At 40.4% G+C, this 25,187-nt stretch overlaps 1 protein-coding gene and 1 long non-coding RNA gene across 18 annotated transcripts in view; one reads left to right on the top strand and one right to left on the bottom strand.

Annotated features, from left to right (window-relative positions):
* The window catches only part of LOC310845142, a 55,920-nt gene extending 38,115 nt beyond the window's left edge, over positions 1–17,805 (bottom strand). The window contains exons 1-2 of the long non-coding RNA XR_014564508.1: positions 17,651–17,805; positions 16,965–17,053 (exon numbers count right to left, since the gene is read on the bottom strand). This is a non-coding gene — a long non-coding RNA (uncharacterized lncRNA). The remainder of the gene's footprint in view (positions 1–16,964; positions 17,054–17,650) is intronic.
* MECOM (MDS1 and EVI1 complex locus) overlaps positions 1–25,187 on the top strand; it is a 470,676-nt gene that overhangs the window by 48,557 nt on the left and 396,932 nt on the right. The window lies entirely within an intron of this gene.

Below are 25,187 nucleotides of genomic sequence, written 5' to 3'. Positions count from 1 at the left end.
ATACAGAGGCAACTGGGTTGGTGGGGGCAGTGGTGGGTGTTCCTGTCATCCCTTACTTCTTTCACAGTTGGTTGTTAACTCCTTCTGTGCAACTGCAGCCCTGGGACAAATATCCCGTGATGGTCTTGAGAAGATTGTAGAGCTTAGGTCCTTTCCTCCTAGCTCCCAGCCTGCTGCTGATCAGACACATTCCAAGTTTTTCAGCAATCTGTGCCTCGTACATTTCAGATCCAGCCCTGAAATCCATCCACCATCTCTTGTCATCAGTAAAAATCCATGAAAGGGACACTGTTGGGTCAGACTGACTGGTAGGCCTCAGTGATCAAACGTGTCACACCTGTCTTGGCCACTAGTTCAGGTGTTCTAGGTCAGCTCTCGCTGTGGTTATCAATCGCTGACAGTTGACAGTTTAATTTTACACCACAAGTACCTCATTACTTGTGTAGGCACTTGAAGAACATGTGGGCACTGGATTGGATCAGTGATCAATGACAAAGGTTGCAGAGGGTGCAAGTGGTAGCTGTAAAAGTGAAGGTCTCCGTGCATGAGTTGGCAGTGGTAGGGATACATGACAAGGGGAGTTTAACTGACAAACAGTCTGTCAGGTCGAAAGGAATGGAGAATTGCCAGAGAGCTGGCTGCGCGTTATAAAATACAACGCATGGGAGAAGGGAGAAGAAAGAAAAAGGTCCTGCTTTGAAGGGGAGTGGTGGAATGGGGTGTTGTTGCTAAACAAATGTTAACAGATGTAGGGATCTGATTTTTTTTTAATAATTCCACTACAGTTATTCATTTTCTGACACAGAGACATCTAGGTGCTTAAGAGGTTTTGTTTTAATTAAAGGCAGGATGCCATTTTGTAAGGAGACATGCAGGTGTTCTGGGATAAAACGGCAGTGCTGCTTTTAAGAAGAAACGGCAGTCCCACGGCAATTTCACTCCTTTCCTTCTGAAACAACTAGTACTACTTACCCCTCTGTCCTGTAACTGTTACGTTGTGTGCAAGTAGCAGCATGGACAGAGTCACAAATGTCTCATGACATTGGGACCCTGGGGAAAGGAGGGGGGAAGGGCTGTAGCTCAGTGGCTGTAGAAGTGGATCTGTGCCCCCAGATGGTTCACAGTTCTATTCAGGAAATATCTTCAGTTAATAGAAATGCTAAAATTATGCAACTGCTGTCTTGGAATATATTGCATTTGCTTGCATTTGCAGTCATGCTTGTAGGTATTATATACCGCTTCTCAGCTGGACTTCACAAATTGGTTTACAAAAGACTACAGTGGTACCTCGGGTTAGGAACTTAATTCGTTCTGGAGGTCCGTTCTTAACCTGAAACTGTTCTTAACATGAAGCACCACTTTAGCTAATGGGGCCTCCTGCTGCTGCTGCGCCACCGCTGCGCAATTTCTATTCTCATCCTGAAGCAAAGTTCTTAACCCAAGGTACTATTTCTAGGTTAGCGGAGTCTGTAACCTGAAGCGTATGTAATCTGAAGCATATGTAACCTGAGGTACCACTGTATTACAAAAGACTATTGCAACAATGAAAAGTTCTGTCAGGATGAGATTAGGATGTACCAGGTATCCAGCTCAGCTGGCTGATTACCGGCTTGTCCCCACCCCGGCTCAGTTGAAGATATGTAAGCATAATTTGCTCATGCAAGGTGAGCCAGCTGATCTAAGGCTTGTATAATTCCAAAAAGGGGTGTGTGACAGAGCCAGGGCCTGAGAGCGGGGACTTAGGCAGGATCCTTAGCCCATTTAGCTCTATTTTAAAAACAATATTTAAAGTCTTGTTTTCCTTGCCAGGTTTAGGCAGATAAGTGGCAGCCTAGCTGCTGAATGGGGTTTCCAGTAGGTGTAATTTTAAGATGGCTTAATTTACACTGTCTTACTTTATGGCAGCTTCTTGTGCATAGGAGTGCTCCCTAAGCCCCCCCCCCCCTTTTAAGATGTCATAATAAAAGGGAAGCAGAATGGTTGTTTTAGAACAAGTTGTAATTGCTTCTTCCCACCGTTTGGGGCAAGATTGTCTTTCAGAAGCCCCTATGGGGACAGCAGGGGGGAGGGGAAATACCACCGGGAATGGATGGGGGCTGTTCCATTTCTGAAGCTCTATCTGGGTGTACTACCCCATGCATGCAGGAAGGTACCGGGGATGAACCTGTTGGGTCTGCCCTTTCTGGAAAGCAAACCTCTGTGATACGGAGACTCTACTCAGGCTTCTAACTTGTACATAAAGCCTCCAGAAGTAGGATGTGTTCCTCTAGTCCTCTTTGTCTGGCTCATCACACCCCTCCATGGGCCGCACTCTTTATGCCATCCTTCTTTCATGCACTTTTGCGAGGGTTAAATGTTCTCTTGTCTTCTATTTTATTTAGTTATTTATTTAAATCATTTCTATACAGCTTAAGTTTACCAAAGGAATCTCTCAGCAGTTTTACTTGCTGGAATAGAGAATGGAGGTATGTGTGTAGAAACCTCTCGCTTTGGCATGGCTGGAATATAGTCTACCGTACAAAGGGAGGAGTCACTTCCATTTATCTGACCCTACCCATTTTTGCTTCCAGCCCCATCAGTCACTGGCATGTGGCCCCCGCTAAGGTTCCACACAAGTGGGCAAGTCCCTTGGCATGAAAAAGGTTCCCCATCCTTGGTGTAAAGTAACTCATTCTGGAAATATATGAAATTGTTTATTTATTGAACATATGTATGCACTGCCCTTCATCATATTAGAATCCTGGGAGGTGTGAAATCATAAAAGGAAAACATACAATAAAATGACAGAAAATAGAGGATGAAAGCAGCAAGCAGAACCTTAAAAACAGACTTAATTGCTAACACATTAATTAAAATGCTCAGGTAGATGTAGATGTTTTTGCCTGGTGCCTAAATAATAGCAATGCTGGTGCCAGGCAAACCTCTTTGGGGAGGGCATTTCATAGCAGGGACATGTTGCCAAAAACAGCCCTCTTCCTAGTTGATGTCTGGCACATCTCAGTTGAAAGAAGTATATGGAGAAGGGCTTTGGCAGATGATCTTAAAAAGGAGGCAGGTTGATATGGGAGTTGGCACTCCTTCAGGCATTTGAGTCCCAAACCATTAAGGGCTTTAAAGGTAAGGGCCAGCACTTAAAACTGGACTTAGAAGTGAATTGGCATAACGTGAGCCAAAAGGGCCGTGTCAATTAGAATTCCAGCAGCAACTGAAGCTTCTAAATCTGCAAACAATAATGCATGGCTAATTTGCACAGCGCAATCCTATGCATGCTTACATTGAATTGAGTTCCAATGGAGTTTGATGGAGTTCACACCCAAGTATGTTGCAACACAATTCAGAAGTCCTGCTGTTGCTAGTGGAGATTGCTTCCAGGTAAGAGTTCACAGAATTGCAGCCATGAGCATCTTTCTAAAGTTTTGCCTCTTATAATTCTTTTCTTTGGGTTGTTGCCAGCCCCTCTGTAATTGCCCAACAGTGATAGTCCATGTAAATTCATATATGGGATGACTGGGACATATGTCAGTTGACCATGTCTTCTGATTTACTGAGGACAGTCTGTTTTGAAGGAGTTCTCTTTTTGATTGGCCACTGGGTCCAAGTGTGATGTAAGTTCAGATTAAAGATACAAGAACCATAAGAAGGAAGAGGAGGAGGAGCAATTAGCACCTAGATGGAAGATTTAGCAGGCACATAGGTCACCTGGTCACAGTTTCCCTTACCATCATGAGATGTATGGCATTTCTATTTAACTTGGTGTAATTATTTCTTAGTTTGCATATGTGTATGTGCACAAAACTATGTCCTCTTTTAGGGGGGGATGCATAAGGAGACACCCTAAACATGTGGAAGAAAAGAGCTGGTTAATCCAAGATATGTAGGCTATTTTCCACAGTGTGAGGTGTTGACCTTTACAACAATCCCATCTCACATCACGATTCTCGGAATATGGTAGAACTGATTGTTTTAACTTAAGGTACAATTTGACTTAGCAGCGAGTGCGGCCATTTTTCTATCTGAAAGATCTTTGCCGTTATGCTAAATAAATGGAATTTTATGTTCATTATTCAAAGAGAAAAAGTGACTTTTCTTTTTTTCTAGCTATAGCTTTTGTTTTCACTCTCTTCCACAAAATTTGGCCATTATTGTTCTGCAGATATATATATACATGTATGAGAGGGGTGTGTGTGTGTGTGTGTGTGTGTGTACATAATCGCCTGGTATCATGAGAACTTTATGGGTTTTGTGCAAAGTAGCCAAACTGATTAAAGGCAATTGGGCAAAGAAAAAAACAAAAGCCCTTTGCATTTCCAATCTAAGAACTTAATGTGCTCCCTTTGAACCCAATGGGATTTAAATACATCCAAGTAGTAAACCCTTGAAAAATGTGGTTTATGATGGAAATGCTGTGGGACTCTTTGCTGCAGTGGGCCTGTGGAGCAACAGTATATTACCTAGTCCAGCTTGCTTCCCCCCTTTATACGGATATGACATGTTAATCATGAAGTTGGGCCAATTTATGCTTGCTAATGTTTGAAATTGGAGATGGCCTTCTGGGCATTGAAAGACTGTGCTTGTGTGTGAGTGTGTGTCAGTGACATGCCAGCAATGAGTGTGAAATATTTTCTTGAATATGAGGTTTTGAGTTTTCAAGGGGCCAATTCTATAACCGATGTAAAGCATTGTTAGCACCATTAGCACCAGTGTACATTTGGTACCCATGAACATTTTTTAAACTTAATGTGGGGAACGTAATAGTGAAAAATCTTTGCTATATTTACAATTTCAGATTGTAAATTAAAGATCAGCTATTAGATACCCAGGGCTAACGACAAGTACAACCACATGCTTCCCTCAAAGACCAATCTTGAGGCAGAAGAGCCCTAAGGTGGCTTGCAAACAAGGGACAGTGTCCAATGAAATGCTTCCAGTAGCACAAGGACTTTTAGATGTGCAACTGAGCTTCCCTTCCCTCTCAACTCCCTATGAGCCCACCATGCATCCTCTAAATTTGTTCTAGGGTTCTCCTAACCCCTTGGAGCAGATTGGGGAAGGGTATGGTGAGTGCTTAGAAAGAGGAGAGAGAGAAGTTCCAAGCAGAAGCACTTCATTGGGTATCACAAATAATATCTGAAGAACCAATTTCTACTATGCAGTCATAAGAGAGGTTGCCGTGGGTACTTCCACCTGGATAAGTTAGGTGTGTAGCTACCAGTGACAGGGCCCTTTTGGTTGTGGTGCCTAGGGATGGGGAGAAATTTTGTTCAGCTCACATTTTATTATAGACCAACCTAATTTGCACTTCTTGAGACAGTACTAGAACCAAAATGCATCTATCCTTAAAACTTGCTCTATTCCAAACTACAATACTACAAGGAATAGCAGAGTCCATAGTCTCCTCATCTGGGCCATTTTCTTGGCTCCACACACATTTTTCAAGAGCAAAAGAAATTCCAATTCCAATGTGGTGCAGTGCTTAGAGTGCTGGACTAGAACTTAGGAGGCCTCAAATCCCCACTTGGTCATGAAACTTACTGGGTGATCTTAGGTCAGTCTCCACCTCTCAGCACTGGATTGTTGTGGGGATAAAATGAAAAGAGGGAGAATAGTGTATGTTACCTTGAGCTCCTTGGGGAAAAGATGGGATATAAATGTAACAATAAATGAATTCTTAGTATTCATCTATCATCTATCTATCTATCTATCTATCTATCTATCTATCTATCTATCATCTATCTATCATCTATCTATCTATCTATCTATCTATCTATCTATCTATCTATCTATCATCTATCATCTTATATAGTATTTTCCTGAATTACTCAAAGGATGTAACATATTATTTAGTTTAACAATGTTTAGAACTGTTTTGCAAAGAATGCAAAGAATTAATGTGGCATTATAGATGAAGTATGGGTGTATGCTAAGAGATTCAGACTGTATGCATAAATAAAAAATAAGATAAATGAGCCAAAAAGCCATACAAACTAAAAAGAGAGGCATACAGATAAGTCTGGACTATAAACTAGCAGAATGAGGTGGTCGAATGTACAGTACCGCTGTAGGTGGAAGTGTAGGGTTATCAGGAATAGCAGATAAGCTTCTCTGACAGACAACTTTATGAAATCCTTGTTGGTATGTTGATCATTTGCAATGGTATTTTCTCATATAGGTTTCTCTCTTAATGTTGCAGTCTTGAGTGCTTAGCACTAATGCGCAAAGCTAACTTTTGTTTATGATACATAATGGGTATGGGTGGCCATCACTGTTACTATCATGAGAGTATTCATTTTTTGATGTTGGCTTGAGTGAAATGGTGCAATGAGGGATGAAGTGACAGATATTAAACATGAAAATGGGGATGGCTACCAACCTGGATGTCTTTAAAAGAGGATTAGACAAATTTCTAAAAGTGAATTGCTGCGTATCATCAGCAGCAAGAGTACTGTTGCACCCGCATTCTGCTTACGGGCTTCCTATAGAAATTTGGTTGACTACCATGAGAACAGCATGCAGAACTAGATGGGTCTTTGGTCTAACCCAGAGGTTTTCAACCTTTTTGGGTTCACGGCTTCCTTGACCAACTACCTTTGTTCTGCGGCACCCCTGTGGGCTCAGGAGCCCAGTTATGTCACTCCTTGCTTGTAGAGCTGGCAGCCTCTCACCTTTTTTCAAACACCCTCCCTTGTGGAGTGTGCCCTCAGCCTCATATTCTCTCCCTTATCTTTGGGAGTCCTCTAGGCAGGTGCAGCTGCCACGCCTGGTCTCTGAGCTGCCCCCGCCACACCCCAAAGAGAGGTGCCTCCTCACACTGCTCCACAAGGGCCTGGGAAGCACCCTCTGGCCAGCCCCAGAGGCACCATTTGACTGCGGCGCTTGTAGCCAGGTCTGCTGCAACAAACAGCTGTGCAAGCCTTTGGGAGGCAGAGACATGAGAGGGCATCAAAGAAGGGAGGGAAGGAAGGAAGGAAAGAAGGACAGAGGCCAGGGTTGCCTGCGGCACCCCTGAGCATCATTCAAGGCACCCCAGGGTGCCACGACACACTGGTTGAAAACTACTAGTTTAACCCATTAGGGCTGTTATATTCTTATGTTAGGCAGGTATAGACCTGATCAATAGTTTGGATGAGAGACCACTGGAAGTCCCATAAAACATCTAGATGTATATATAATGAATAAATCTCAACATTTGAAAATGAGAAAAGAGTATCACAGTCAACTCTTGATAATTGAATGAGCTTTAATGCTGATCAGCATAGAATGAGATGCTGAGGTCCCCCAAATTCTCCTATCAACCTTGACTGTTGGGCATGCTTGGCTGAAGCCTATGGGAGTGGGATTCCAACAACATCTGTGAGACCACAGGCTCTCCATCTCTGCATTAAGACAAATGATGAGGGATTTTAATTTGCCAACAGCAGAAAGAAATGTTGGAACAGAGAGTGGTCAAATACTCAAGGGTAAAGCTCTTACTTGACAACTCTTGGCTATATTTTAGTTTATACCGGTACTCTCTTTTTATTAGTGTAACAGATTATGAGACCACAAGGTTTTTTTTTAAAGTTTTGATTATTGTTTTTTGTTGTTGTTTTTATATACTGAGCAAATAATACTAACCATATTTTTCAGTCAATAATTAAATAATGAAACTGCTCATCTAAGACATAATTATACAAAGAGAAGCCTTCTTTTCCTGCCAGCGCAGTTTATAAGTGACTGCACACACTTGCTTAGATTACTTTATCTATACATCAGATTGACCAGATCTCCAGCTTCAGTTTCAAAGACCTGTCGTGTCTGAATAGCAACAAAGAGGAAGAAGTCCTTTTAAAGAATCATTTCTTTTAACTGAGAAAAAGATCCTCAAACTGTGAAGCCAGTAAATGCTATAAAATGAAGGCCCCTTGGCTCTTGCTCCCCCCCTCTCCCCTGCCCCTCCCCAAAAGCATTTTATAAGCTCAAGTTGTAGACAAGAAAGGTGATTTGAGTAGCAACACAAAGCTCTCTCCTGAACGTGGCGAGCACATCTGACCCTCAGTTGCTCTGATGCTGCCCATATTTGGTGGTCTTTAATTTGGCATTACATACACTGTGCTTGTCTGCAGCTCCTATGATTCAAAATTCTCCATGGGGTCTAATGTACAAGGCCTGGCCTGTTTTCATTGGGTTTCCTGAGCTCTCCTTCATTCTCCCCAGTGTCGCAATACAAAGACACTTTTGTCAGCCGAGGTTGGACTCTCCTCAAAATCCAAGCACTTTCAGGAAAGGACTTGGAAGTCTATCTTCTCAGTTTCCATACCCCTTTGCCCTCTGCTCTGGCATTTCAGTTTGATTGGTTGTAGAGACCTTTCTCTTTCTTCCTTTCTCTTACTTCAAGTTAAGTTGATCAGTCTGCTTTGGAATCTATCATTCTTTTAAAAGTGTATCAGTAATCAACCAACTTCTTTTTTTCCTGTAGTAGTGCACATTTGAAAAGTCTTTTAACTCCTTATTTCACTGGCATAAGGTCTAGGACAAAAAGCCATGATAGGAATGTCAACCAATTATTATTATATTTTATGTTCATTGCCACAAGTTTAGTAAGAAATTTAATCCCTCCTGGGGGGAATGAAAAAAAAGAAGCTGGCAGAAAACCTTCCATTTGTCTTGGCAGCTTTAAAGCACCTGCAATTCGATATACTGTACTTGAACATGTAATGTGCTAATGTTTTAGAAGAGGGTGGCTTTGTATTAATAAAGCGTGCTATATATATATAAAAAAAGATCACACATTGCTATAAAAACGACCAGTTCTGTGAACTTGCAGCTTATTCAGAGCCATAATGATGGAGTGGAATGTAAAAGTTTAATATTGGAAAATATATTTGGTTTGATGTGTAGAGGATGCCAGGAAATACTCCTGTTTATGTAGCTATACAGCTGTTTAAAAATTAAAAACAGAGAAGAAAATATTAATAATCAAACAAGGAAATGCTAGCTGCTATTTTTGAATCCATTTTTGTGCCAGTATAGGGCAGCCAATATAGGGCAGCCACTCTGGGGCACGGTAGGATGACTTGAGAGAATCACAAGTGTGTTTGCCGGAATAAGCTAATTGTTGTTGTTGTTTAGTCGTTTAGTCGTATCCGACTCTTCGTGACCCCATGGACCAGAGCATGCCAGGCACTTCGGTCTTCCACTGCCTCCCGCAGTTTGGTCAGACTAAGCTAATACAGTACAGTAATGTAAGGATTCTGACATCCTGGGTGTGCCTCCCATGACAGCACATAGATCTGTTGTATCTTGGTATTGGGCATGACTGATCTAATCCATAAGCTCCCACTATCCCTATCTAGTGAGTGACCATCTATTTTTTTCTGGCAACTGTCCCAGGTAATAACTTTCCCTATTTTGTCTCTATGTTGCTTTCTGGGGATATATTGTTATAATTTTGTTAGGGTGAGTTGCTAACATAGTTATTATTCAGGATCTAGCTCCTATTCTGAGATCTCTGAAAATCTCTGATTAAGGCAGCAATCCTAAATATACTTACAATAAGGACTGAACCCTATTGAGCATAAAATAACTGATTTCCAAGTAAACAGGTATAGGATTGTGCTCTGTGCTGTGTGTGCCTTGTTTATTAAGATTAGCTACAGAGGTCATTCTTAAGTGCCAGCTAGGTTGGTGAGAGCAAGGGGATAGGGCCTTTTCAGTGGTGGCTGCATGGTTGTTGAACTTGCTTCCTGCAGAACTGTGCATGGCCCATTCAATACAAGCCCTGGAATGTCCCTTGAGAGCTCATTTGTTCCAGACTGCATTTCTTTCTCAATGTTTGTATGATGCTGATTCCTGAGACTATGTGCTTCCTTACAATACTGAGTTTTATGGTTTGACCATTCAAATATATCTTAATTGATCCTCTCTCATTGTTGTATGTCACCTTGTTAGAGCTATGCCCTAGAAGGGAGTATATAAAAACTTTAAATAAATAAATAACTGTGCATAAAAGTAAATACACCTGTATGAACACTGAGGTGTTATGTAGAAGGATATGTAATTTGCAATTTCACAGAAACATGAGGCTTATTTTGAATGGTTGACAAAAGAGTTTAGAGAAGTTCTAAATGAATAATGAATGCAGAGAGAGAGGACGACTTTCAGGGAATTAAAGGCAAAGGCCCTTAGACAGAGATCCTTGGAGTGAGGATAGGGATATTACAAATGAGTAGGGATGTGGGAGAAATTAGTTTCTGTTTGTATTTAAAGACAAACGTACGTAATTTGCCCCTTTTGAAACAGATATGAACTGAAACAGTCAACCTTCAACATTCACTCTTCTCTGAAGAGAAGTAATGTGTACAGACATCACATATTACTGTAAAGTGTGCATTTCATGCATATATTAATAAAAATAACATTCAAAAATGCATGATATTGAAAGAAAATTGCACATAAAATATGTATGTTGGGATAAATATACATTAAAATGCTGTTGCATTTTCATGAGAACCTTTTTATTATAAAAAGTTGAAATGTGGAGAAATGAACTTAAGATTGGTAAATGGAGAAACTGAGAAAAATTGAGAGATTTGCCCATCCTTGCAAATGAGCTCCTGTTTTTACCTGTGAAGTGTCAGTGTTTATGCTAATCACAATGTAGAGGTGTTGCCAAAATACCACCCTTATAGGATCCCCATGTGTTTCTGCTCTAGACATGTAATGTGTGTTCTGGGATATGTAAGAGTCAAACATGTCTCCATTTTTAATTCAGAAAAAAACAAACAAAATGCCTCCACTATCCATTGTTTGAGAATAACACTTGCTACTGTTTTTAATCTTTTGGACATCTTCGCTATAACTTATTTGTAAATGTATCAGAAGGCATGCTCAGTAAATGCGTGGTTTGCTATTTTGCGTCTACTTGCCAGTGACTTTTAATAGTTTGAAATATTTTTTACATATGAGAAACAGGAGATTATTTTGATTGCTGCCACAATACAATCTTAGTGTTTTAATTCATAATTTTCAAGGGTGATAATAAACATTGCTAGACTTTGGATTGTCGGCTTTATTTCGTTTACTCTCTCTTTTTTAATGCACAAGATCAACATACAGTGAAAGCAGGGTATTTTCCCATTTAATATGTTTTTCTTTTTTTTACTTGTGACATTTGCATCTGCTATTTGCTTGTTAACAGTGTTAGAACAATAAATTTCTCCCCTTTAGATTTGCTACAAAATCTAAAGGGATGTCTGGTGTGTGTGTGTGTGTGTGTGTGTGTGTGTGTGTAGAGAGAGAGAGAGAGAGAGAGAGAGAGAGAGAGAGTATTTGTTTAATGCAGTTCTGTCCTCTGTGAGTAATCCAAATGAACCATTGTTTTGCATTTACAAAAGGTTTGACAAAGTATAAGGAAAGATATAAATGGAACCCCAGAGATGGAAGCATTTGGCATCTGTTAAAACATAACATATGAAATGATATGTCCATTGAAGAATCCAGCAGAAAATATTATTTGAAACCAGGCTAGTTTTATTAGAAATAAAGCTTACTTTTGAAAGCAGCTTCTATTTGGCCTCCTCCACATTGCACCCTTTTTGTTGAAATAGGGTTTTCTCAGCGGCATACATACCCTATACCAAAGTAACTGAATTTATATATTGTTGTAAATGTTTGAGAATTGGATTCTTGAGTTTTGAAATGAAATGACTACAGTTAACTGTATTAAGTGTAGCCTTGAATTTGACAGAAAATAACAAAAGCACTTATGACAACCTCTGCAAATGCTTAAATACTTTAGTTGTGATTGTAAGCAATAAATTGTATTATAAGAAGGCAGCCTCTAGCAGATACATTCCTAGGGGACAGCCTGAGCTTTTGGGACATTAAAAAACATCTTACAGTAATGAAATTCTGCACCATTTTGATTTAATAGATAGTTCTTTAAAGAACATGCAAACTAATGTACATGCTCTCTTATATAATGTATAAAATTGCTTGTAGAAACTATTTAACTTTAATGGGGCATTTCTTGAGGGTATAATAGGTAAGGTAACAGCTTTAATTATGATTTATACAGCAGAGAGCTAATATATTCTGCTAAATTAGGTAACTGTTGGTGGGTAGTGTACTTTTAAAAAAGTAATTAAGGGCCTGATCCTGAAACCGTTTAATCAGAGAAGGAGTCCTTGGTGGAATGAATTTTAGCAGGGCTACTCACATGAATAAGAACTCCTGAGCGATCAGTTTTAAATAATTCAGTTAAATATTTTTCTTTTAGTCTTCTTTCTAAGGAAAGGTTTATGGCACATATACCCCACTCTCTAATCCTTGAAAATACAATGTATTCTGCCAAACATCCTGGTAGTCATCCATCGAGTTTATGATTATCTTCTTCATTGCGGCCAGATGATCAGGTTGTAATTCTTGTCTTTAGGCTTCAAAATTCCCAGGTTCTGCTTAGAACTCTCATATCAAAGAGTGAACTCTTGCCTTAATCTCTCATAGCAGCACCATATACTATTTCACCTTAGCAAAGTGTCTTCAGAGGAGAACAGCTACCTTCTCAATGACACTGTGTACATCAGATGCACCCCCTGACTAGGGTATAATCACTATTAGTCTGAAGGGAGCTGCTTTACCCACCCTTAGAGTTTCTCCAACAGGAGAACAGGAACCCTTATTAGATATTTTAACAGTATGGGTCATTACGTTATATGTTCCTGTTGTATGCTTAGATTGTATATTTGTGTTTGTCACCTTGTTAGGAAATCTTTCTTAAAGATGAGATATGCATATGCTAAATACACATTCATCGATAACTGGAAACACTGCACAACTAAGGCAGCTTTCAATGATAATAATAATAATAATAATAATAATAATAATAATAATAATAATTTTAAACCGCCTTTCATCCAAGGCTCACAGAGTGGTTTAAAATTCAAAACACAAAAAATACACAACATAAAGCAAACAAAAACGCCCCACCACTTTAAAAGGCCATAGATTGTTTAATTAGCCTTGGAAGGTGCCAGGCGAGCAACCCTAGGGAGAGCATTCCACAAGTGGGGAGCCACCTTGGAAAAATTCCATTCTTGTGTTGCCACCCTCTGGCCTCTAGTGGAGAGGGCACATGAAGAAGGGCCTCAGATGGTGAGCACAGATTCCAGGTTGGTTCATATGAGAAGAGGTGGTCCTTGAGATATTAATGCTGATATTAATGTTTACACATTAGCTAGGGAGTGGGTATGGTGAGTGCAGTGTCACTGAAGGGTTAGCTCCATGTGTTTCTTCTCATCATGAGCTTAAATGGAACACCTGAAGATGGTCTTCTCAATGTGTCCTCTAGTCCCCCACCTTTTTTTTTTAAGGGGGAAGAACTGAGACGTTTGGTTCTACTCCATTTTGGCCTAAGGTATAGAGTTTTCATACCAGACATATCAGGGATAGCTATCATGGTGGCTTCCAGATGTGTTGGGCTCCATCTCCACTCATCTCCAGCAAATATGGCCAATGGTCAGGAATGATGGGAGTTGCAGTCCAAGACAACATCTGGAGTGCATCATGTTAGACTCCTGCATTGCACATATTGCATTGCACTCATCACTGGAAGAGCATCCATTACCCTGGAAAGTATTTGAAAATTTGACGCACTGAAAAGTAGTCCTAGTGTTTGTTTGGCTGTATTTCTGTTTCACCTCAAATGAATGTAACCACAATTACAAGGACCTTGTGACATTTCTCTGTGGAACTGATTATGTAAACTCACCCTCAGACTAAACAGGAAGAAGATAATGGGTTATCAGATGATCTTGAGTCAAGCCGCTTTTCATTATTACTTTTATTTTTTTAAAGTCATACAACATGATGAGTCATGCTTTGGACACTTTTGAATAATTCTTATCAATATGTGAGAATGGAATGAAAAGGAAGGTCCTCTTGGCAGGATGAGGTAACTGGTTTACTATGAAGGTATATACTGGAAGGTGACCCTTTGTGAGGATATACCTTTAAATTTCTCAATTAAATGGGACTCTTCACAACTGTGATTTCTCTACTCATTTGCTCACTGTTTATTCTGCTGACCGAGACCAAGCAGGTATGGAAAACTCACCAAGATTGAGCATACACATATTGCTCTTTGCCTTAGGATGTGGTAAATAATTTATTCTTAAACTGGAAAAACATGGATTTTTTTTTTTTACATGTAATCACAAAGAATGCCCTCTTTGACTTGATCCTCATTTGCAATCATGTCCTTTCCAAGAGAAAAGTCTATTACTTATGTGGGGTATAGGGGTAGGGAAGTGTTTAATTAACTATGGAAAATGTACCTGCAATGGAAATTGTGTGTTTTCTTAGCCTTTCCATTTAAAGTGCCTGAAAAACAAGGGTGAGTAAGCCAAACCTCCTCTTAAATGTTTGTGTAATCTGTGTATGTGTGCACATATATGCATATATATGTGTACCTAGACTTTTAGGTCTCTCTCCATTACTCTTCAAAAGCCACACAAATGACTGGATGAAGAAATACATAAATAATTCTGATTTATTCAAGAGTCTCATCTATTACACAGACATCACTATGGAATGTGCTTTTCCTCCTACAAAAGGAGCATGTTGGATCTTTAGTTCTTTACTCAAAAATTAAAACTAACATGTCAAAGTTTTTGAGCCAGTTTTAGGTTAGTTCCCTTGCTTACTTGGCTAAGGATTCTCTTTCTGTATTGGAGATGTGGGCACGTGGTGATATGGGTTGACGAAATGCAAGCTTTCTACTTGTGCTGAAGATGCTGTGTACTGTAATTTATTTGCCATGTGCCCATCTTTCCTTATACCTATCATAATCATCCCACTTAAGTGAACTTTTCAGTGCTATAGTAAATTTGGATTGAATTGCAAATAGCAAATCAATTTCAGGATTACCAGTCCAACACAAGCAGTTCAGTCTGTGTTTGTCAAGTATATGTTGATTTGGCTGTGTGGCTATGCTCTAGGAGACAGAAGCACAGGTCAGCCCTAACACTGTTCTTTTTAGAAAGCAATCCCTGGTTATAACAGCAAAAAAATGCTATTTGTAGTGTCCTGTGGAAAAATGCCCAGAATTTGCTGGAAATAAACAAAATGAATCAAGTGGGGGGGGGCGGGACGGGACATGATCAAAGCAACATTTCTAAGTTGCTTGAAACGTAGGCAGTAAAATGTTTGAGCCAGCCATGTGGAGTTATATGAGTTTTACACAACATTGCTGTTGACTGACTGTCAATAAAGCTTAAATACTAACAACAGTAAATGTAGAAATGTAAAGTGCATATGTACACAATTTGTCACATTCAACATATCTGGTCAAACTATGTCCAGTGCAAAATTGAATTCAAATGTGCACCTTCTTGTAGACACTTTTGCCGTTCCATTTAGGAGGGCATGTTGACTTGAACATAGTTGAGCCACAGCCTTCTACATTGTTCCCCTTCTTCTCATTTATTAACAGCATAAGTGACTCTGATCCTCCTCCTCAGTGCAAACTTGGCCCTGCTGAGAAGTCCTGTTGGGGCAGGGAACGGAGGCATGACTGTCATGCATTGCTTATGGGACTCTAATCACATGCAGCATAACCAATGTGTTGGCATGTAGCTTGTGCTGAATACCTTCAAAGCAGGGAAGGGCAGGGGGTAGCTTAAAGCACAGAAGAGACACATGTGCTTCCCATGGGCATCTGGTTGGTGACTGTGAGAACAGGATGCTTGATTAGAAGGGCCTGATCCATTATGTTCTTAGGACATTCAGGACTCTTTTCCTGTCCAAGCTCCTCCAGTTTTCATATTTTCCTTTATCTAGTCTTGTAGCCCTAGGTGAGAAATGGCATGGGGAGGCAGTTTGTGGAGAGTAGGGGTGTTGTGGTCTGGGGTCACATGGGGTTGAATACCCATTACTATTTCTGCAGCAGGATCTCTGCAGTGTTCTTGTCTCCAGCATCCAAGAGTCACCCAATCAGCATGAAAGGGGAGCCTTTTAGCCACCGTGTGATTCAAAGCTAAGCATTTTGGAGTACTGAAAACACAAGGTGCTTCAATTTCAAGAGAATGGTGTGCAAGTTCTGTTACTTACAATGGAATTTCTCAGAAAACACAACTTAAGACCCTCCAATAGGAGATGCTGGAGCTCTTTAAATCATTTGCTCAGGGTATGTATATAGAAAATAGTAGATCTAGGTGAAAGGCAGTACTGTACATTGAGATGAGTAGCAATCATTGCAATGCAGCTCCAATTATTATTATTGTATAAATATAAAATTATTGTATAGTCATAGAAGATTGTATAATCTTAGAAGGGGCATAGCTGTGAAGGGCAGTACTATAACTAGCATGAAGGGATCCTTCTGAATTTGCCACTACACTATGGTGAGCAGGTGAAGATGGTTTAGCCCACCTATCCTTTCTACATTTTAACCCCCAGTTTTTATATAATAATTAAATAGCCACACAATTATAACATGCATGGAAGTGGCTATTCTCATTTTAGCTCTGAACATCCAGAGACATCTAGCTGGCTAGGTTTGCACTCAAATGGACCTTTGCACCTTTCTCTGTTCCCGGAAAGCAGTCCATATGTTCTTGTAAATCCAGACAACCCACCTCTTCACAATTACCTACAATGGATGCAGAGGATCTTAGAGCAGGAAGGAGCCACAAAAGTCATATAGTCCAATCTCCTTCTAGTGCAGGAAATCCATTACTACAGCATAGGTGGTCATCTAGCCTTTGATTAAAAACCTCTAGAGAAGGTGAACCCACCATCTTCTGAGGTAGTGTACTTCCCTCTTGAGCACTTCATATCACCAGGAAATTCTTCTGAATGTTTATTTACCCCCCCTCTCTCTCTGTGTGTGTAATTTGAACCCATTCAGAGGAGGCTGGTCCATTAGGACTAATGGGGTGCTGTTCTACCAACCTCTGTTCACCAACCCTAAGTCAGTACCCGCCTACCTGCCTTCCTCCAGTCCAGGGGGGTAGTCTTGGTCAGCTTATTCTTCCTTAATCTCAGTGTTGCCATTGTAGAACTCTGCAGGCAGGAGCTGGAGGACAAAACTAGAATTACTTGTCTCTGCCTATCACTGGCTTTGGCTCTATCTGCTGTGGATCTCCCTCTTTAGTGCCATGTGAAGCTTGTAGTAGGCTAGGCCCCATTTCAGTAATCTTTACCAAAGGGTAACCCTTAGCCTCTATCAAGGGAACTCAGAAATCCTCCTCAAAACTGTAGGCCCATGCCAATTCCCCCCCCCCCCCCCACGGTCTGGCTTGTCCATAGCTGTCAACTTTTCCCTTTTCTTGCGAGGAATCAAGGGAATTTCCCTTTAAAAAAGGGAAACGTTGACAGCTATGGGCTTGTCTCCGCTTTCTGCCCCACTAGTCCAAACAGACATCAGCCCCTCTGAACCCATTGATTTGGGTCCTACCCTCTGGCTCAACAGAAAGTAAATTTGGTACATAGTCTGTGTGACAGCCCTGCTATATTGTCTCTTCTTTACTAAACATGCCCAACTCCTTCAGTCTTTTCTCATAAAATTTTGTCTCCAGAATCCTCACTATTTTTGTTGCTCTCCCTTGGATACACTCCAGTTTGTTGGTGTCATTATTAAACTGTGGTACCCTGAAATGGGCACAGTACTCACAAAAGGGAGCACTTCATAATTGGGACATCATAGCTGAAAAGGCTCTCTCACTGGTTTCCAGCTACGTATTTCAGGGTCGTTTGAAGATGAGCCTCTGAGATATGTGAATTCTAGTGCAAAACTGAGCTGATCCATACATCCTGGACTAATGTGATGATGAGAATGTAGTTACACTTTAGATTTCACACTTCTCCACATTATGCAATGGAGTTCTTGGCTCAAACAAACACACACACACACACACACACACACACACACACCACAATGCATTTAAAAAATGTGTTTTTTGAGATAAAATGCATTCAAAAAGCGTATCCAGGGCATAGGAATATAAGTAAATTTTTCTAATTGATCCTGGGGACAGGAGAGGGTGGAGAATGGTTGTTCACTATATCCATATTAATTTGGGTTAAACTATGGGATTCATCACCACAATCAAATACAATACACATTATTTGAATATGTATGGTACTTCCTTTTGCCTGCCTAAATCGAAAACCTTTTAATTTCACTCAATAATCCCAGGTTCTAATATTATGAGAAGGATAAAAGGACAAAAGTGTGCCTTTGTGCTAAATACATAAAACTATGACATCAAACACAAACCATAAGACTCTGACTTCCTTGACATCATAAAAAATCCTTTTGCATATATGTTTTAAGAAACCCAGTACAGGAACTCACACTATTTTTGCCTCCTAAAGTAAGTTATTTCTCCATTGGCTTGTAGGAGATCAACTCATTTCTAAAATGGTCTAAGATTTCTTCTGAGAAGTGATTCCCTGTCTTTTGCAACAGGAAATCATTTATACATTAGGTTTATAAAAAGGAAGATCACGTAATCTCTGTAAGTGGTGGAGGGATGAACTGGCTAGGATGTGGCTCATTGTATGTGGGGCCTCTAATGTCTTGCTCAAATCACTAACTAGGGTCGTCCCCCCCCCTTGTATGACTTTCAGAAGGAGATACCCAGATGTGAAAGGGTCAACCCAGCAAATGGAGGCTGGGATAATTTCCCTCAAAGGAAGCAGAATGAGATGGTGAAAAGTCTGTGCTACCTTTTGATCTTCTTTAACTTCTAGCAGAAATCATATACTCAATATTTTTCCTACCACCACTTTGCATATAATTGTCGTGTATTTCTGAGTAGTAGCAAAATGGGCCTCTTGACCTCACAAGAAGAGCTGTTACTCTACATTTAACAAAAAATGAGGCATTATGTATTAGCCTACATGTTTTGCAATAGCTCCAGCCATTTAGTAGCTACAGACCAATTTAAGGCATGCCCGGAGGCAAGCAAAATTGCACAAAATGGCAGCTAATTTATAGAAAGGAGACTGAGAGAGGAAATATTTTGAGGTCTAGTCCTTGGAGCCATCTGATTCGTATTATTGACTCATTTAGAAAACAGAAAGTGAGCAGAGACAACTTTTTAAGGAGTTTGGTTTCACGCAAATGACTTGCAATTGCAGCCCATTATTTTTATACCTAGACTTCATTAGTCATATCCCCCCCACCCCACCCCCGTCAAAGCTTCAACCCATGTCAAATGTTTTCAGAAAACACACCAGGACAGGTATGGAACTCATCAGCTTTGGTCAAAGGTCAGCCTCATTAAGGAGTCAAAATGAAAACTTTCAGTGTCTCCAACACATTGCCTAGACTTTTCTGCCCCCACTTTTGAAAACCATGGCCCGCTAAGCACCTCCTGCTCCCCAGACATTCAAATGCGATCAAGATGACAGGGTGAGCAAATGAATAGGATTCTTAACTGGCTGGACTTTATAATGAGGGAATGATTGAAACAACCAAAAACCTGTTTGCTATGTCTGTAGCACCATTTCCTGTAGTGAGATATAACTTCTCAAGACAATACTATTAAGGCTTCTATGGTGTTTTTTTTTAAAAAAATCAACATTAGGGTCTGTGACTGCAGCTGGCAAACAAAATACTGTAAATAGCAGGGTGCTGACTAGGTAAATAAGGCAGATTCTGATACACAGAACATTTCCTTGGCTTGCCTTGTCTCTTCCTGGGAGGTCAGTGTCTTTCAATGAGATAGGGAAGTTGATGCACAGGAGTTGTTAGCAACTGGTTATCACGCTGTGCTGTGACAGATGTGTTTTGAGGAATGTGGAGGCCCTGAGATAAGAATAACAAAAGGCCATTCACTGAAGTGGTGCAGTTACACAGGCGAAGCATGAAGCTGGAAGATAGAAAGTGACAACAAACCATATCTATGGTAACTGGGTTTGTACAGCATGGCTCTCCTAAATTTTATAAATAAATCTGCGGATGATATTGCTACGCCTGCCAATATTTCACAGGAGAAACTATGGACATACTTGTCTTCCTGCTGCAAGGATCCATTGCTGCACGAGTTCTCTCACATTTATTCCATTCCTGAAGACTTAGTCTGTCTGTTATAATCACTTGCATTGCAATAATGTTCTGCACTGATTTTAGAAAACCAAGAAGGCATCTATTATTTGGGTTAAAAATATACAAGAAAAATAAGGGCTGGCTGGATGAGTTTATATGTGATTCATGTGGTCATTTTTGTACATTCCATCCCATTTCCACATTAATCTGCAAAATTTTAAAGCTGTGTATGAACATTTTGCATTTAAATACATATTTTGAATGGATTTTCTCTCAAAATACACATTTTAAAATGTGTGTGTTTGTGTATTTCTATCTATTTATCTGAGAACTACATTGCAGTTATCAAAGGATAATTGCTTTCTCATCAGCACATTAGTCTAGGTGCAGATCAAGTCAGCTCATCTTGGAATTCACAAAGGTCAGAGGCCCATCTCCATGTGTCTCTGCATTAAGCAGCTGAAAACTACTGAGAGGATCTTTTCAACTATGATACCCCATTGAAGAAGTGCTCTCCTTTGGGAGGCTTGCCTGGCTGGTGCTTCCTTCTAAATCATTTTGGTACCAGGCAAAACTCTCTTTATTTTCCCAGGTCTTCTTTAAACTTCTCTAATTTTAGCTGAGATTAATATTAACTGCTGCTCTGTGTTTAATTCTGCTGTATAGTAATTGCTTTACACTAGGTATTGTTGCTATTTTGCTTTCATTTTTTGTTGTTGCTTTGATTGTATTCATTGGGACATAGGAAGCCGACTCATAGCATTGGCCCATCTAGTTCAGTAACTGTACACTAACTGGAAATGGCTATCCAGCTTTTCATTCTGAAGTCCTTCCCAGCCATAACTTGAGATGATAGTGTCATGTCCACATCTTACATTTGAACCACTGTTATGTCACTGTTACATTTGAAGCACTGTTATGTCACTGTTAAGTCCCCCTCCCTCCATCCAAGAGACGTATCCTAAGTAAATTGAATGGTGTATCCAAACTGCACTGATACCTTGATGGCCACATGTTCCACTGAAAAGAAGGCACTGCAGACTTAACATTTGATGTACTACAAACTGATTTTTTTTTGTAGATCCACATGTGTATAAACATTATTCATAAGTAGTTACTGGTTTTGGGTTTTGTGGTTACAAGTGTACCTTTACTTCCTTTTGTTTTCTATCTGTGGAAAGTCTGTTATTTTATACAGCAGGTGGCACAATTTGTGGAGACTTTGGTTTTTTCATGCGTTTATCAACCTTCAGAACTCCAATCTTTGGCTTGATGTTGCCTGACGTATTGGAGAAGGAATTGCCAGACATGCCTTGGTTGAGCACTGTGCAGGGGGAAGGAAAATTGTGCAGTCACTAGCAGTATAAACATACTAAATTATCTTACGCTGCCTCTGACTATGCAAAATTACTTAAATAATGGAAACAGAGTCCAGAGGGAAAGTCCTGTTAATTTGTATAAGTCCTGATAATTTGTATAAAGTGTGTCTGATAGTGTGTATAATTTGAGGAGGAAGGAGTAGAGAGGTTTTGTCTTCCTTAGTTCAGGCCTTGTACACAGCGGGAAGACATTCAACCAAATAGGCAGAAAGAACTCCCTCAGAACTACACAACCAATCAGAGCACACACTACTTCAATAAAGATCATGCCACTCTGCCTGGTTGCTAAGCAATACCTGCACTCCCACCCCCAGTAGCTAACTAATGCTGAGATCAGAATTAACCCCTTAAATTCCAACTGAATGATTCCTGCTGTTGCACTTCCAACAGGGAATTGGTTCATTTATCTACCCTGCCACCGTTTACTCTGACTAGCAGTCTCTGTTCTATATCCCAGACAGAGCCCTTTCTCAGCCCTTTTATCTGAGGCTCCTTTTTCAACTGCAGATGCAGAGGCTCAATCTGGGGTTTTGTATGCAAGCTAGGCGTGTCCTCAAGCACTGACCTATAGATACCTTACCTGTTGGCTCTAACTGCATGGATAATTGGTTGAAATAGTAACATAGCCCTGGAAAAGCAGATGAGAGGTGTGTATGGTGCAGGTCAATAACTGCTGTCCCGCAAGACCATATTCAGCCCAGTGGACTAGTACTGTCTGGCATCTCAATCATTAAACCCAGTTTCCAAAGAAGAATGCGAGGGAACAACATCTGTGGCAATGGGGCCTGGCTGCAGACATTCTTGAAGGGTGGGGACTTGGCCTGCCACCCTCCCTTCCCACCCTTGCCCCATTTGCAGTGTAACCCTTTGGCAAAAGTAGTTGCCGAACAAGGGAAGGATAGCCACAGGCAGCTCATTACAAGGCTAAAGCTAGCCACATGGTGCCGCATGAGATATGTTTAAGGAGTGATCACATGTGTTCTAGCTCCACAGTCGGAGGTAGCATGCTTCTGAATGCCAGTTGCTGAGAGTTGTAGCTGGGGAGAGTGCTGTTGTGCTTAGGTCCTGCTTGCAGGCTTCCCATAGGCATCCTTTCTATGTACATCCATCTTGTGGGGACTTGGAATGTGGATGCTGCAGTCGGGGAGGTCTTTTGATTTTAAAAAATGTGATAAGGGAGGAGGCAGTCTCTAAGGTATTCAGGAATTACTCTTTGAAAAGTTGGCAGTCCAATTTGTCACCGAGGTTCGTGCCACAAATTGATCTCCTCTTCCTCCACGGACCTAAACTTAGGATTTATCGCAGCCCTGAATAATCATAAATAATTATAATGAAATCTTTTCATGATGCTCATGTCATTATCTTCAAAGATAACATGGCATTTACTTTGTTGGGGGTCATGCCCTCCCTACCCTCACCTTTGCCAGGCTGTTCAGCAGCATCTGATAAACCAGAAGCATCCTGATTGTGAATCTGTGATTGATGTACTTGGCCTAGAACTTCCCTCCTCCCCATTCAGGAAACAGGAGGGCTGGAGAGATAGCGCTCAGTTTTCTTTCACAGTCCCTGTTTCCTAACTCTAATCACCTTCTGCTGTGGGAAAAGAGATGAGATGCGGCCTTAAAAACAGATCATTGTCCGCCTCCTAGATTAATGCAGAGAAAGCAGTATTGTCTGTTGAATGGATAAACCTTCCTGCCGTCACTCAAAACCTATATTCAACGCTACTTCATTTCTAAGAGGCTTATCTTCTTTGAATAGACCCTTGCAGCTCAAGTAAGAGGCGATGTAATGAAGCGTGTTTTTTTTCTTAAGTGAGAAACCTGCTGCAAAGAAGGGGTGAAGTCTGTGCAGCTGTTCGAAAGGGCCTTTGCAGACTCTCGAAATACTTGTCATTTATCTGGTCTTGCATGACATCAAATGAGAGAAGATCAAGTTCAAAATCTGCCAGGGCGGCTTTTGAAGGGGCTTCTTCATCTGTTAATTAAATAATGCTTATTAACGTGCAGTTTAATGTGGCCTGGCCTCTCCTTGTACAGCAGGGTTCAGCGATGAAAATAACACTGCATTTGGTTCACTCGTTTTCAGTTATTAATAATTAGCTTTCACGGATTTTGGTGGTTCTGAATTGCAGGCTTGCTGTTCAGGCTTTCATATGTGGCTCAATGAATGAATAAGCAAGGCAGCAATGAATGAATAAGCAAGACAGGTGTTAGCGTTGCCAGGCACAAAATATGGATTGGCACCCTGAATTCATATTAGAATAAATCTCTTAATATTTACATTGGTAATTCATTCAGTGCTTTGTCATAAAACTTCCTCTTATGAAACATGTGTAGGGAAACATGTCAATCCTCCTTGCTCTGCCCCTTGTAAATAATTTCCTGTTTCCTTGGCTTTTCTAAGAGATGTTCCTAAATTAGTCTTCTGGCAAAAATTAGCAGAGTCTTGTGGCACCTTAAAAACAAATGAATTTACGGCAGCAACTGGTTTGTGGGCCAGAGCCTTCTTTGTTAGATGCATGAAACAGCTCTCATGAAAACTTATGCCACAATGTATTTATTAGCTTTTAAGGTGCCACAAGGCTCTGTTGTTTTTGCAAAAATATACTTAGATTCTTGATATTGTTTTGGTAACCAATGAGATATTGCATGTGAGATTCAGATCCTAACATCAGTCATGATTCTCTGAATCCATGTGAATATTTGTGGAAATAACATATGCAAATTCTTAGATCTAAGCAGGGACTTGCAGATTTGTTTCTGGATGGTGAAAACAATGAAAGTTGTGAGAACTTTTGTAATTCATATGTCTCCTGCCTGTATGTACCATATATGTGCTCAGAATATGTGGATGGGGTGGTGTCTTGATTATACAGATGTACTACTTAGTGAGAGGCTGGTCACGTCTATTCAACATTGACATGATATGTATGATCTTCCTTGGAAGCTTTAGTAAAAGCTCATGATTTTCTGAGAGTTTTCTCCTAGCACCTAATGTTGACCCATGAACACTAATGATGCTTCATGCATGCACTTTATTGTATTGCTTCTGGGATTTGTAATTTCCAGCACCAGCCACTAAGGAATCCTAGCACCCCAAACAAAGGCACCCAGGGATAAGTGAAAGTTTCAGATCTTGTTGGGAAGGGATCAAACACATGTTTGGAAGAAACAGTTCCGAGAATTAACTCAAACCGAGAAGATCCCTAACAAAACTTAGTTAAGTGGTCTGGTCACATAGTTCACAACAACCAATGAGAAGGTCATCCAGAGCCAGTAGTTACCATTAATTATCTTTTGTGTATGTGTCTTACAAATGACGTTTCTTTGTAGATCATGTAAGGTTTACAGAGATCAGTGAGAGCTTCTTGAAGTGCAAGGAGCAGCCTGGCCAGCCTGAGTGCTGACTACACATGTGTGGAATGTTCTTTTAACATTCCAGGCTTGAGAAAAACTTCCGGGGGAAATTAAACTCAATTCATAACACATCTGTGCATTACCAGTTGGACAAATTCCAAGTAATAACGAACTTGGGTAACATTTCTAGATCTGTACTGAAATAGTACTCTCATTGGTTTGTCTTGTTGACAGTGCTTAATCTTAATGAAAGCTCAACAAGGCTTCCCTCTTGCCTGCCACCATGCTGTACCCATTAATAACGTCAGAACTCAGTACTGAAATGTTGAGAAATAACAATAATAATTCTACCAAGTATCTTGGAGCACATGGAGGGTGATAGTTCTCATGTCACAGGTAGGCAGGCTGGCAGGCTAG

This window comes from Podarcis gaigeae, assembly GCF_964106915.1.
Source record: "Podarcis gaigeae genome assembly, chromosome: 5".
NCBI classification, from domain to species: domain Eukaryota; kingdom Metazoa; phylum Chordata; class Lepidosauria; order Squamata; family Lacertidae; genus Podarcis; species Podarcis gaigeae.
Note: the sequence above shows the minus strand (reverse complement) of the source record. Positions and strands in the feature narration are given on the sequence as shown.